Source organism: Bos indicus x Bos taurus, chromosome 13 (assembly GCF_003369695.1).
Source record: "Bos indicus x Bos taurus breed Angus x Brahman F1 hybrid chromosome 13, Bos_hybrid_MaternalHap_v2.0, whole genome shotgun sequence".
In the NCBI taxonomy this organism is placed as follows: domain Eukaryota; kingdom Metazoa; phylum Chordata; class Mammalia; order Artiodactyla; family Bovidae; genus Bos; species Bos indicus x Bos taurus.
The window spans coordinates 13,460,548-13,473,164 of NC_040088.1; positions in this window are offsets into that span (position 1 = coordinate 13,460,548).

Sequence of the window (12,617 nt, forward strand, 5' to 3'; positions counted from 1 at the left end):
GCCTCCGAGCTCTCACTGCCAAGGGCCCGGGTTCTATGTCTGGTCTGGGATCTAAGATCTGCAAGCCTCACAGCACAGCCAAGAAAAGAAAAATCAGTACTTCTCTCACTCACTACCCACCCACATTAAGTCCCTCACCCCAAAGGTAAGCAGCTGCGTTTCCTCTTTGCTTTAGTTTAAAATGTGCTTCTTTTCCACACTCCAGTTCATCTGTGGATGAGTCTACTTCTGGACTTTCAGTTTTCCCTGCTGTTTATCTTTTTGCTCTTCTGGGGCTGGTACCACACCATTTAGGACTTCCCAGGTGGCTCAGTGGGTAAAGAATCTACCCTTAATGCAGGAGACACAAGAGATGTGGGTTCCACCCCTGGATCAGGAAGATCCCCTGGAAGAGAGCATGGTGACCCACTCCAGTATACTTGCCTGGAGAATCCCATGGACAGAGGAGCCTGGTGGGCTACTGTCCATAGGGTAGCAAAGAGTTGGACACAACTGGAGCAGCCTAGCATACAGGCATGCACCGTAATGTTTAAGGTATTAGAGTTTTACCATATGTTTTAACAGCAAGGTGGGTAAGGCCTCCCTTATTGATCTCCACATGCAGGAATGTCATAATTGGCTTGTCCGTTGGGGCTGCTCTAACAAAGTACCACAGATAGGACAGCTTAGACAGCAGACATTTATCTCTCATGCGTCTGGAGGCTGGAAGTCTGAGATCAGGGTGGTAGCAAGACGGGGTTCTAATGAGGACCCTCTTCCCGGGAGGCTGGAAGTCTGAGATCAGGGTGGTAGCAAGACGGGGTTCTAATGAGGACCCTCTTCCCGGCGGCAGTCTGCCAACTCCTCGCTGTGTCCTCACAATGCAGGAAAGGGGAAAGGGGGCTTGTGAGGGCGCTAATCCCATTCACGAGGGCTCTGACCTCCGTTCCAATCACCTCCCAAAGTCCCCGCCACCTCCTACCGTTACACTGGGGGTAGGACTTCAACACATGAATTTTAGGATGAGGGGGACGCAAGCATTAAATCCATAGCTATGCTACACTCATTTTCCATGCCAACTTTGTATTGTAAGCCCCCATTTGATTAAACATTTGTTGGCCTTGCATTATTTTTATGGGTTAATTTGAGGCTGGCTATCTTCTCTGCGGGACTGAATGTTCCCGTCGTGTGTGAGGGCATGACCGTCTCCCTGGACTGCATTGAGGTTCTCTGCTTTTTCTTGTTCAGCTCTTGAACATCCCTCCTCAGGGCACCTTACTCTCCATCCTTGGGTTGCTATAACTGCCGGCCCCGGAGAATAAGAGGATGGGGGTGAGGGTGGGAGCTGGGTCCCTGTCCTCCCTGACCTGAGGGCCCTGAAGTAGAAGAGGGAGTGGACGTGCTCAACGGGGCTCCAGGGACGGTCCTCAGACCTCTGGGGGTCATGCAGAGGCCGCCTGTGGTTCCACAGAGGGAAGAATGTTCTGTCTGTTGGAGCGGCAGGGCCACGGAACAAGGAACAAGCCGCCAGGGGAGGTGGGGAGTGCTCCACGGATGGCGCCTTTCCAGTGTTCCAGGGAGAAGGTCGCCTGCACTGCCCGAGGGCTTCCTGGCTTGGTGGGGCGAGTCGGGGGGCGCTGGTCAGTGCCCAGCCCTTGCACTCTGAGCAAGCGGGAGGGTCAAGGCTTCCCAGCACCCACTCTGCGCCTCTCACCTTGCTTCCCTCTCCACAAGGACACCTCGTAATGGGATGGTGCTAATCCACTTAACTTCTGAGGACAGTGAGGCTCAGCAAGGCTGGGAGACCTACCCAAGGTCACCCAGCAGCCCTGGTGCAACTCGGGTTCCCAAACACGTGATTCCCCCGGCCGCCTTTCTGGGACTGTCCCCTGGGGGTCCCTGCTCCGTGTCAGCACGGACCAGTAGAAAGCCAGTCACCCTCCCCACCCACCCCCGGCCAGGGCACAGCTGCCAGGCAGGTGAGTGGCCCAGTGGGCAGCAGGAGGCGCTGCCAGCTCCTCTCCCGGGCCTGGTCCCGCACGTACGTCTGCCTGTCTCCCCCGGGCAGCCCTCGACTTGGCTCACGGTGTCCTCCGGGGGCCAATGGGCTTCTTGATTCCAGGCTGCACATCTGGAAGTTGATGCTGTTAAAACAAACCCCATTATATAACAAACGGACATCTGGAACCCGTTAACGCCGAGTTTTTAGAAAAAGAAATTGTTTTGGATGTGCTTGCTCCTAAGAATGTGGCAAGGAGCCCTCAGCCTGGCTCTCCAGGAACCTCGAAGCCTGGCAGCCCCTCCCAGGCCCAGTTCTCAGGGTATCTCAGGCCAGGCCAGAGGTGGGCCCCGGGCAGTGGCGGGGACAGACGCCCCCACCAGACAGGCAGCTTTGCCATCTCCTGAGGGTCTCGGGAGGCCCCTTTCCAATTTTATTCAAATATTTATTCAGCATTGTGTGCCTACTATGTGCTGCTAACTCCGTATCATTCACACACCCACTCCAACATGCCCCACCGAGCCTGATTTCTCCTTCATGGCTCACAAAAACAGATCACTGGGTCTCACTGGTGGTCTAGCGGTTAAGAATCTGCCTGCCAATACAGGGGACATGGGTTCGAGCCCTGGTCTGGGAAGATCCCACATGCCTAGGGGCAACTAAGCCTGTGCTCCACAATTACTGAGCCTGAATGATCGAGCCCATGAGCCCTAGAGCCTGTGCTGGGCAACGAGAGAAGCCAGGGCAATGGGAAACCTGTGCACCGCAAGTGAAGAGTAACCTCTGCTCGCTGCAACTAGAGAGACCCGTGTGCAACAATGAAGACCCAGCACAGCTAAAAATAAATAATAAAAATTTTCAAAATAATAATAAGAAGAAAGAAAACAGATCGTGGACTGCCCTGGGTGTTATAGAGCCATACTTACAACTCTGTACCTCAGTTTCCTTGGACAAGGAACCTGAACACCTAAGCTGGTCCCCAGAACTCCCTAGCATCCTCAAGCCGCTCCCTGAATTGTCTTCCTCTCCTTTCTCCCTGGACCAGGCAGAAAAGTGAAAGTGAAAGTTGCTCAGTCGTGTTGTCTGACTCTTTGTGATCCCATGGACTATACAGTCCATGGAACTCTCCAGGCCAGAATACTGGAGTGGATAGCCTTTTCCTTCTCCAGGGGAGCTTCCCAACCCAGGGATGGAACCCAGGTCTCCTGCATTGCAGGCGGATTCCTTACCAGCTGAGCCACAAGGGAAGCCCAAGAATACTGGAATGGGTAGCCTATCCCTTCTCAAGGGGATCTTCCCGACCCAGGAATCAATTCAGGGTCTCCTGCATTGCAGGCAGATTCTTTACCAACTGAGCTATCAGGGAAGCCCCTGGACCAGGCAGACTGGGGCTAAAACCCTGTGGCTCTCACCCACAAATGATTGGCATAGAGTTGTGCTAGTTGCCTCTGTGAGTGGACCTTGACCTACCCAATGAGGACACTTTATGAGCAATGTCTGGCTAACATTTTCAAGTGGAAATTTTAAATCTTCCCGCCCCCTAGCCTTTTGTGATGAAAAATTTCCAATGTACAGAAAAGTTGAAAGAATTGTACAAGGAACACCCACATGAAACCACCACCGAGATTCTGCAGTTGTTAACAACAGACTGGTATATCTTTCCAGCTCTCCACTCAGTCAGTTCACAAGCTATCTGCAGGTACCACCACACTTCCCTAAACACTATGCTTGCGTATCATTAACCAGAGATCAATATCTGTTTTTTTAATTTTCTTTTCTTTTTTATTTTTTTTTAATTTTACTTTTACTTTCATTGACATACAATGAAACGAACAAGTCTTAAGTGTAAGATCCCAGTAGGTTTGACAAACACAAATACCTGTGTAACCCAAACCCCTCTAACCGTGTACAAGTCATCATCAACCCCAGAATATTCACCATGGCCCTTCCCAGTCAACCCCCACCAGCCACCCTTCCCTGAGACAACTGCTATTTAGATTATTTTCACCACAGATTAGATGTTATGGGCTGAACTGTGCTCTCCCCAAATTCACATGTTGAAGTCCTGGCCCCAGGACCTTGGAATGTGACTGTATTTGGAGGTAGGACCTTTAAAGAGGTGACAAAGGGGAAATGAGGTCATATGGGTGGGCCCTGATCCAGTAAAACTGGTGTCCTTATAAGAAGGGGTTAGGACACAGATATGCAGGAGGAAAGGCCATCTGAGGACATAGCCGTCTCCAAGCCAAGGAGAAAAGCCTCAGAAGAAACCAACCTTGCCTACACCTTGATCCTGTACTCCTAGTCTCCAGAACTGCAAGAAAATAAATAGCAATCCTAGCAAGCTATTACACCAGATTTACCTCTTCTAGAGTTTTATAGACTAAGTATGTGTTTGTGATCTTCCTCATTTTACCCAGCATTAGGCCTCTGGGATTTGTCTATGTTGCTACATGAGTCAGTACTGGCTTTCCTTTTTCATAGCTGAATAGTATTCCATCACACATTCTACAGTTTGTCTAGCTAGGGCAATTTATTATTTCATGCAGAGGGATCATTTCATAACATTTCATTCTAATGTATGTTCTGTTTGCCATCTCAGCAACAGAGAAAACATTCCACAGCTATCCTGCCTCAGCAGGGAGCTTTGGAACTGTATGCAGACATCTAATCGTCCTGAAATGTATAAAAGCATTATACGTCCTGAAGTGAAAAGTTCTTCGAGATTAAAGAAGAAGTACATCATTTTTATCTCAGTGAATGTAGACAAATCCGTTCAGAATGCAGTTCACCTGTTTGGTTAATAACACAACTTTTGGTGTCAGGGTCTTTGGGTTTGAGTCCGACTTGCTGTGTGACTTTGGGCAAATCACTGAACCTCTCTGAGCCTTGCTTTATTCACCCAAGAAATGCGGCTAATGATCCGTCCCTAAGTGTTGCTTGAAGACTGAACAAACTAACGAGCTCAGGGTGTTCCCAGTGGCTAGAAGGCTTAAGGACTCAGGAAGTGTTCCTTCTTTGTCCCATCCAGCTGCCATCAGAGCCAGAACTCTCCCATGGTAGCGCAGCAGAAGTAGATTTCTAGGTCACAAAGGGTAGAAAATGAGCTTCCTGCAGTGCCATATATGATAGCTGAGACCCAGGAGCAGGGTGGTGAAGACCATGTCAAATCAGCAAGCTGCCAGGATCGATTCAGCTGATGCAATCACTCCAGGAGTGATGCTTTCGGAGTTTCATAAAACACACTCTCAATTATGGAATCCAAAGTGCTTCCAGTCCACACAAGTCTTACACATGTTTGGCCATTTCTATTTTTTATTTTGTTCCCTCTGAATGGAGCAGTTCAAAAATATGTTTCACTTGGTTACGATTCTTTCTAGGAAAGTGTAAATTTAAATCTGATAATCTAGAAACCCATCGTTTATAACAGATTTTAATTGAATATTTTCCTTCTGACCCAGCAGGAGACATGCATAATCCAAAAGGCCGTCATTTTCCTTCATTTCAGAAGTTCTTTTTCCTCCTGAAAAAAATTATTTTTCAACTTTAAAATCCTCAGGAATTATTTTTTGGCATAATTTATCCACTCTGTCCCAAGTGGTTTTGAAATGTTCATAATTCCTCTCAGATGATGATCTTTTTTTGGCTTTTAAAGACAAAGAAAACATCTATGGTTTCACTTTGAAGCTCTTGAGAAAAAGTTCCTGGGACGCTTACCATGTGGTAAAGAAATTGTAAATAAGAAAGATAAATTCAGATTTGGAAACAGGGCTATCAGTTCAACCCACCAATCACCTGCAGGACGAAAAGGATCATTTACTATAACTTCCCGTGGCTTAACGGTATCTCAGTGTTGTCTATTACCCAGCATCTGCAGGTGTGTTAAAGAAACCCTGATCCTCATGCATGTTTCATTGGTACCCTGCTCCCAAAGATTTGGAAAACTTTTTTGGTAGACGCATGCTTTTGGGCCAAAAACAGGACTGGGAACCTGTTAGCCTTTCCTTTCCTCACAAAACTTCACTATCACCAGACCCCACCCCCCTAAATATACAGAACAACCAAACCTCTTTCCATGTCACTCAATATCTACAGTCAGACGTGCTCTCATAGACCTCATAGTGCATTTTATTCAAGTCAGTTCCACTCAGTTGCCTTTTTTTTTTTTCTGATATATTTTTATAACCCTGCACAAGATGATTGATCCCAGTCATCTCTTCAACAGCCTTGAAACCCGAGAACCTCTCTTTAATTAAACCTCCTGGATTATAACCTTCCTTCCCAACACCAAATGTGCTACTACGGCAGAGCTCAAGGTCAGCCGGCAGCCAGGCCTGGCCTGTTGGGCAGGGCCACTGCCCTAAGAGGGCTGGCTCCCTCCAGGTTGGATGGTAGGACGCACAGCAGAGAGAGCCTGGGGTGAGAGTCAGGTCTGCTGGGTTCCAGGAGAGGGCTTGGCTCAGGGATCCATCAGAGAGCCGGGGCCAGCAGCCTTGGGTGGTCCTGCAGAATCCCTCCCTGTCCCTGGCGGCACAGATCCCCCCCTCCTGGGGCAACCACAAAGCACAGTCCGGCTATCTGTTGGATCCCAGCCCCAGGGGTGATTAGATTGTTGGCAAGGGGATAAACTTCCTTCCTGGTACAGCTTTAGCAACATCCCGTCCGTTTTGGTATGTTGTGTTTTCATTTTTGTTAGTCTCAAGATATTTTTTAAAATTCCCTTTTGATTTCCTATTTGACCCAACAGTTGTTCAAGAATGTGTTGTTTAGTTTCCGCTTATTAGTGAGTTTTTGTTTTCTTACTGTTACTAAATTCTAGTTTCATTTCATTGTGGTCGGAAAAGACACTTAGGATTATTTCAGATGAATGGATAAAGAAAATATGGTCTGCTCATACCATGGAATATCATGCAGTCTTTAAAAAGAGAAGGAAATGTTGCAATTTGAGACTTGGCTGAACCTGGTGACACAAGCCAGACAGAGAAAGACAAATACAGTATGATCTCACTTATATGTGGAAAAGTTGAACTTAGAAAAGCAGAGAATAGGATTGTGGTTGCCATGGGCTTTGGGAAGATCCGCTGGAGAAGGGATAGGCTACCTGCTCCAGTATTCTTGGGCTTCCCTTGTGGCTCAGCTGGTAAAGAATCTGCCTGCCATGTGGGAGACCTGGGTTAGTTCCCCGGGTCCGGAAGATCCCCTGGAGAAGGGAAAGGCTACCGGCTCCAGCACTCTGGCCCAGAGAATTCCATGGACTGTATAGTCCATGGGGTCACAAAGAGTCGGACACAACTGAGCGACTTTCACTTTCACTGCCATGGGCTGGAGGGCAAAGGGAAGATGTTGGCGGAGGGGTGCACAGTTTCAGTTATGCGGAACAACTGAATAAGTTCTGGAGACCAAATGACAGAAATATTAATATAATGAATAATACTTCATTATGTACTTGAAATACACTGAGTTGCTCTTTTTTTAATAGTGTTATTTCTTTCGTTTATTTTTGGCTGTGCTGGGTCTTCGCTGCTGTGCAGGCTTTTCTCTAGTCTCGGTGCGTGGGCTTCTTATTGGGCTAGCTTCTCCTGCAGCAGAGCACAGGCTCAACAGTTGCAGGTGTGGGCTTTGTTGCTCCGAGGCACATGGGATCTTCCCTGATCAGGGATCCTGTATTGGCAGGCGGATTCTTTACCACTGAGCCACCAGGGAAGCCCAGAGAGTCATTCTTAAGTGTTCTCACCACCACCGCCATCAAAAAACTATGTGAGCTGATGAATGTGTTAATTAGCTTGATTGTGATCATTGTTTCACAAGGAATTTATATATCAAAACATCACGCTGTACACCTTAACTATACGTAGTTTTTATCTGTCGATTATATCTCAATAAAGCTGGGGAAGATGTGGAACTTAATAAAATGTATATTGAAGTTCGGGGTTGAGGGGAGACAAATGGAAAACAGTAAGCACGCAAAGGAAACCAACAGCCAGGAGTAAGAGCCTGCAATTCACTCAGAACCACGGGAGGGTCAAGCCACAACTGAACAGCAACAGGAAGAAAAAAAAACAATGCAAGCATTAAAAAAAAAATCAAATGTGAAAGAAAATACTTTCCTGAAGTAAGAAACATGATTTTAAATTTCAAATGAATTGGAGGAGAGGATGGAGACCTGGGAAATCGAATGGAAGAGAGAATGCAAAACGCAAAGCAAAAATAGCATCAGAAAGCATGCAAGGAAAACCCAAGCCCTTGGCGGAGGAAGACCCAGGAGACATCATATGGGAATAATACAAAGCCTAGAAGGAAAAAAGCAACACATGGAGGAGAAGCCATAATTTTAAAACGAGAAAGAAATTTTTCCGTGGTTTGAAGAAAGACTTGGGTTTGAAAGGGCTCATGGAGTTCCAGGCAAGAATGATGGAAAAAATCAGACATCTAGGCATTGCCTGGGAAGATTCCTGAATTCCATGATTAAAGGGAAAACTCTTACAAGCTTCCTAAATGAGAGACCGAGTTAAGCGAGTCGGCCTGAAACCACACATATGTCAAGTTAGAGAAGAGAAAAGCATCCTCTGCCAGTCGAGGTGCCCTTCACATACCCGAAATAGAAGTTCAAAAGCCCAGAGACTCTCTCTGGGCCCTGTGGAAAATGCCCAAGAAAGGAATCTAATCAGGTAATAAAGGACTCAGTTTGGAGACAAGGGAAATGAAGAAAAGAGGCAGCCATCCACGGTAGCCAAGAACCCACAGTTTCTGTACAGTTAGCTCCAATGGGTCATGATAGATAAGACGGTATTTGTAACATAAGCACTAAATAATTAAAAAAATAATAACAGAAGAGAGATGTGATAAGACCTAATGCTAGTGTGCAAGTAAAACTACTAAATTATCTTGGCATAAAGTAGGAGTTGAGGAGAGGGGAAAGGGCCAGCAAAAGCATTTCAAATATTTCCTATTGGGTGGAGGAGAAGGAAAGGAAAAAGAGACCCTGGGTGGGAGGAATTGATTGATAGTTCGTTGACACATCATAGAAAGTGGTTTTGTTTGTTTGTTTTTTATGAAAACCAGAAAAGGAAAAGTCAGCTCCATGGAAGGTAACATATAGTAAAGCTTCCAAAATGAGAAGGCAAAAGAGGAAAGACCAGCATCTCTTGTCAATTGTTCCATCCTTTCCTTTTTTTTTAAATTAAAAAAAATTTTTTTATTATGGAAACTTCTAAACACACACTACAAGAGACAGAATAAGACACGGACTCTCTGTGGACCTACTCCCGGGTTCAATCCTCTTTTTTTTAAGCTGGGGAAATACTGATTGTCACAGACCCTGCAACATTTCATTTCTCAATTTTCCCAGCAATTGACTTAGAATTTGCACACTCTTGTAGAAACTGGTGCTCCTCTTTACTGACCAAAAGATTTTTTTTCTCCTTCAATTCTTATTCTGATCTCCAACGATTCCAAAAATACACCATCTGAACAAGACAAGGCACAGTCTTTTCTGGTAAACATTTTAGCTTCTCCAAGATCGACTTTTTTGTGGCTAACAACTGGCAAATACAAAATGCTTAATCTTTCTGATTACCAAGACTCTTGAAAATCCTGCAGTTTGCACAAAACTTATGGATTTTTTTTTGGACAGGCTCTATCAAGCAGTGTTTACCTTCATGAACTAAATAAGTGTCACTGGGCTTCGAATGGTATTAATACCCTGATTTTGATGCCAGGTGTTAATGATTCTGGAAAATTCCGTATCATCACTCAGCTCCCTGGATAACCTCTAGATCCTTGGTGGAAAATGACAACAGAGTGTTCACGGATGTGTGTGCTTAGTCGATCAGTCGTGTCCAACTCTTGCGACCCCGTGGACTATAGCCCACCAGGCACCTCTGTCCATGGGGATTCTCCAGGCAAGAATACTGGACATAAATAATCACAATTACTAAGAAAGAAGGGGCTTCCCAGGTGGTGCTAGTGGTAAAGAATCTGCTTGCTAATGCAGGAGAGGCAGGAGACCCGGGTTCGATCCCTGGGTTGGGAAGATTCCCTGCAGGAGGCCATGGCAACCCACTCCACTATTCTTGCCTGGAGAATCCCATGGACAGAGGAGACTGGCAGGCCACAGTCCATGGGGTCTCAGAGTCAGACGTGACGGAAGTGACTTAGCACATGCACACGAAGACAGAAACCACAGCCAACTTTGGTCAAGATGTTGAAAACTTAAGAAGAAAAAAACGTTTGCAAGTGAAGAGATAGACGTCAGGCAGGTGGACAGGCTGGGGACACCAGTCAGGTAGGGACCTGAATTCCATGATTCCTGAATTCCATGATTAAATGGACCACTGAAAGGCCTGCACCAGTTGGGTTGTTCCAAAATGTTCATATTTTCCTTGTTTTTTTTCTTTTCTTTTGCATTGAAAACGTGTGATTTTTTTTTCTTTTTACATTGCCACAAAACAAATAGCAGAGCTGTGTTAATAATTTTCACGTCTGGTTTCAGATCGTTTTTGACACTGCCATCATGCTTCTGCTGATCGTACAGTCGCTTTCCCTGGGAGACTGGCTGAGGGAGTGCCCAGTCCTGATGCCCTCGGGTCCCCTCCCCCGCCCTGCCCCCAGATCATCACAAACAGCCTGGGATGACCCCAGTAAGCTACAGTTTGACCCCTGCCCTCCAGCCCTCCTGGTAAAGAATCCACCTGCAATGCAGGAGGCTCGAGTTTGATCTCTGGGTCGGGAAGATCCCCTGGAGAAAGGAATGGCAACCCTCTCCAGTCTTCTTGCCTGGAGAATCCCAGGGACAGAGGAGCCTGGCAGGCTACAGTCCATGGGGTCTCCAGAGGAGGATGTGGCTGCGTGACTAACACTGTTACTGCTGCTTCGACCCTCCATGGAGGGCTTGGTCAGTGGAGAGTCACGGGGGCCTGGCAGCCCCTGCACACCCTCTGCACTTCTCCTTGGCCCTCTCTGAACATCCCTCCGTCCTCACCCCAAATCCCAGCAGACAAATCCCCAATGGCAACCTCCCTTGCCATTTAGCACAAGCCCCTGCTTGGCTCCCCTTCCATTGTACCTGTAGATGCCTTGCTTCTTACGTCTTCCCACCCATGTGGAAGGATGGAACATTTTTCTCTCCCATCCTCCTCCCTTCGACCTGGGTCCTGTGCCTTCAGGGGTCTTGCTTTCCTCTCTCCACACCTCCAAACTCTCCCTCTTCCTGGCTCCTTCCTTTCGCCTGGTAGCATGCCCAGTTCTTCCTGCTCAGAACCCCCAGCCTTCTCAGGACCTTCTCTGGACCGAATTCCTCCGCTTATTTATTTATTTGCCTGCCTCAGGTCTTAGCTGCCTCTTGCGGGATCTTTTGTTGTGGCTCATGGGCTCAGTTGTCCTGAGGCATGTGGGATCTTAGTTCCCCAGGGATCAAACCCATGTCCCTTACATTATAAGGCTGATTATTAACCACTGGACCACCAGGAATGTCCCTGAATTCATTTGCTTTTCTGTGCCCCTCATTCTCCTTCTGCTTCCCAAGTGACTCAGTGGTACAGAATCCGCCTGCCAAGGCAGGGGCCTCAGGAGATGCAGGTTCAACCCCTGGGTCAGGAAGATCCCCTGGAGGAGGAAATGGCAACCCACTCCAGTATTCTTACTGATAATCCCATGGACAGAGGAGCCTGGTGGGCTACAGTCCACGGGGTTGCTAAGAGTCAGACACAACTGAGCGACTGAGCACTTAGGCACACACACCCTCCTTCCACCAAGTCACCCCTTCACCCTGTTTCAGCCCAACTCGGTCCAGGCCAAGGGCCCCACCTGCTCCCTCACTTGGTCAGGAAATCCAGCTCATCACTTGGACTTCTCTGAGTCTCCTTCTGGGAGGTGCCAGGCTTGTGGAACAAGGGGAAGCTGAGGGCCTCAGCCAGCTGCCTGGGTAGAACCCTCTACAACCTCAGACCTGGTGCCCCCTCCCACATGTCTGGGAGGAATGAGGTCCCCAGGACCACAGATTGGCCATTTCTTGGTGGGTCCCACAGGAATCCTAGACACCAGTGGACTGGTGTGGGGGGTGGGCCTCTGACCTTACCCTAGAGGCCCACACCAAGAACTCAACCCCCACCATAGCGGGGAAGGGGCAGTGCACAAATGGGACACCAATCTCCTCCAGGGCAGCTGCAGGCACCCCTGATTCAATGTGAATACCCTCCACACTCGCGTTTCCTCTCTTTCCTTGTCACAGCACAAAGGACCCCGGAGCTGGAAACCTGGGGTCATCCTGGAGCCCCTTAAAAGTCACCGAGGCTCCCCAGTTCCTCTTCTCATCTTCCAAGACGCTTTCCACTCCCATCTGCTGTTCCGGCCGCACCCTTGGCACCAACCCAGCCCGCTGCCCTGGCCCCTCTCATCACCCACGGGCAGGAAGGGGACAGGGAGGACTCCATGGCCGGTAGCTGAGGGGACAGAGGGCGGCAGGGGAGGAGGAGGAGGTGCAAGGGAAGGGGCCTACCATTGCAGAGGCGCTCAGTGATGGTTGGATAACGCAGGCAGTGATGACACGCAGCAGGTGGGGGAAGGGTGCCCTAATCCCAGCACAGCCCCCTGGGGCCGGGGAGGGGACAGAGGGATAAAGTCCCACCGTGGGAGCCTCCTG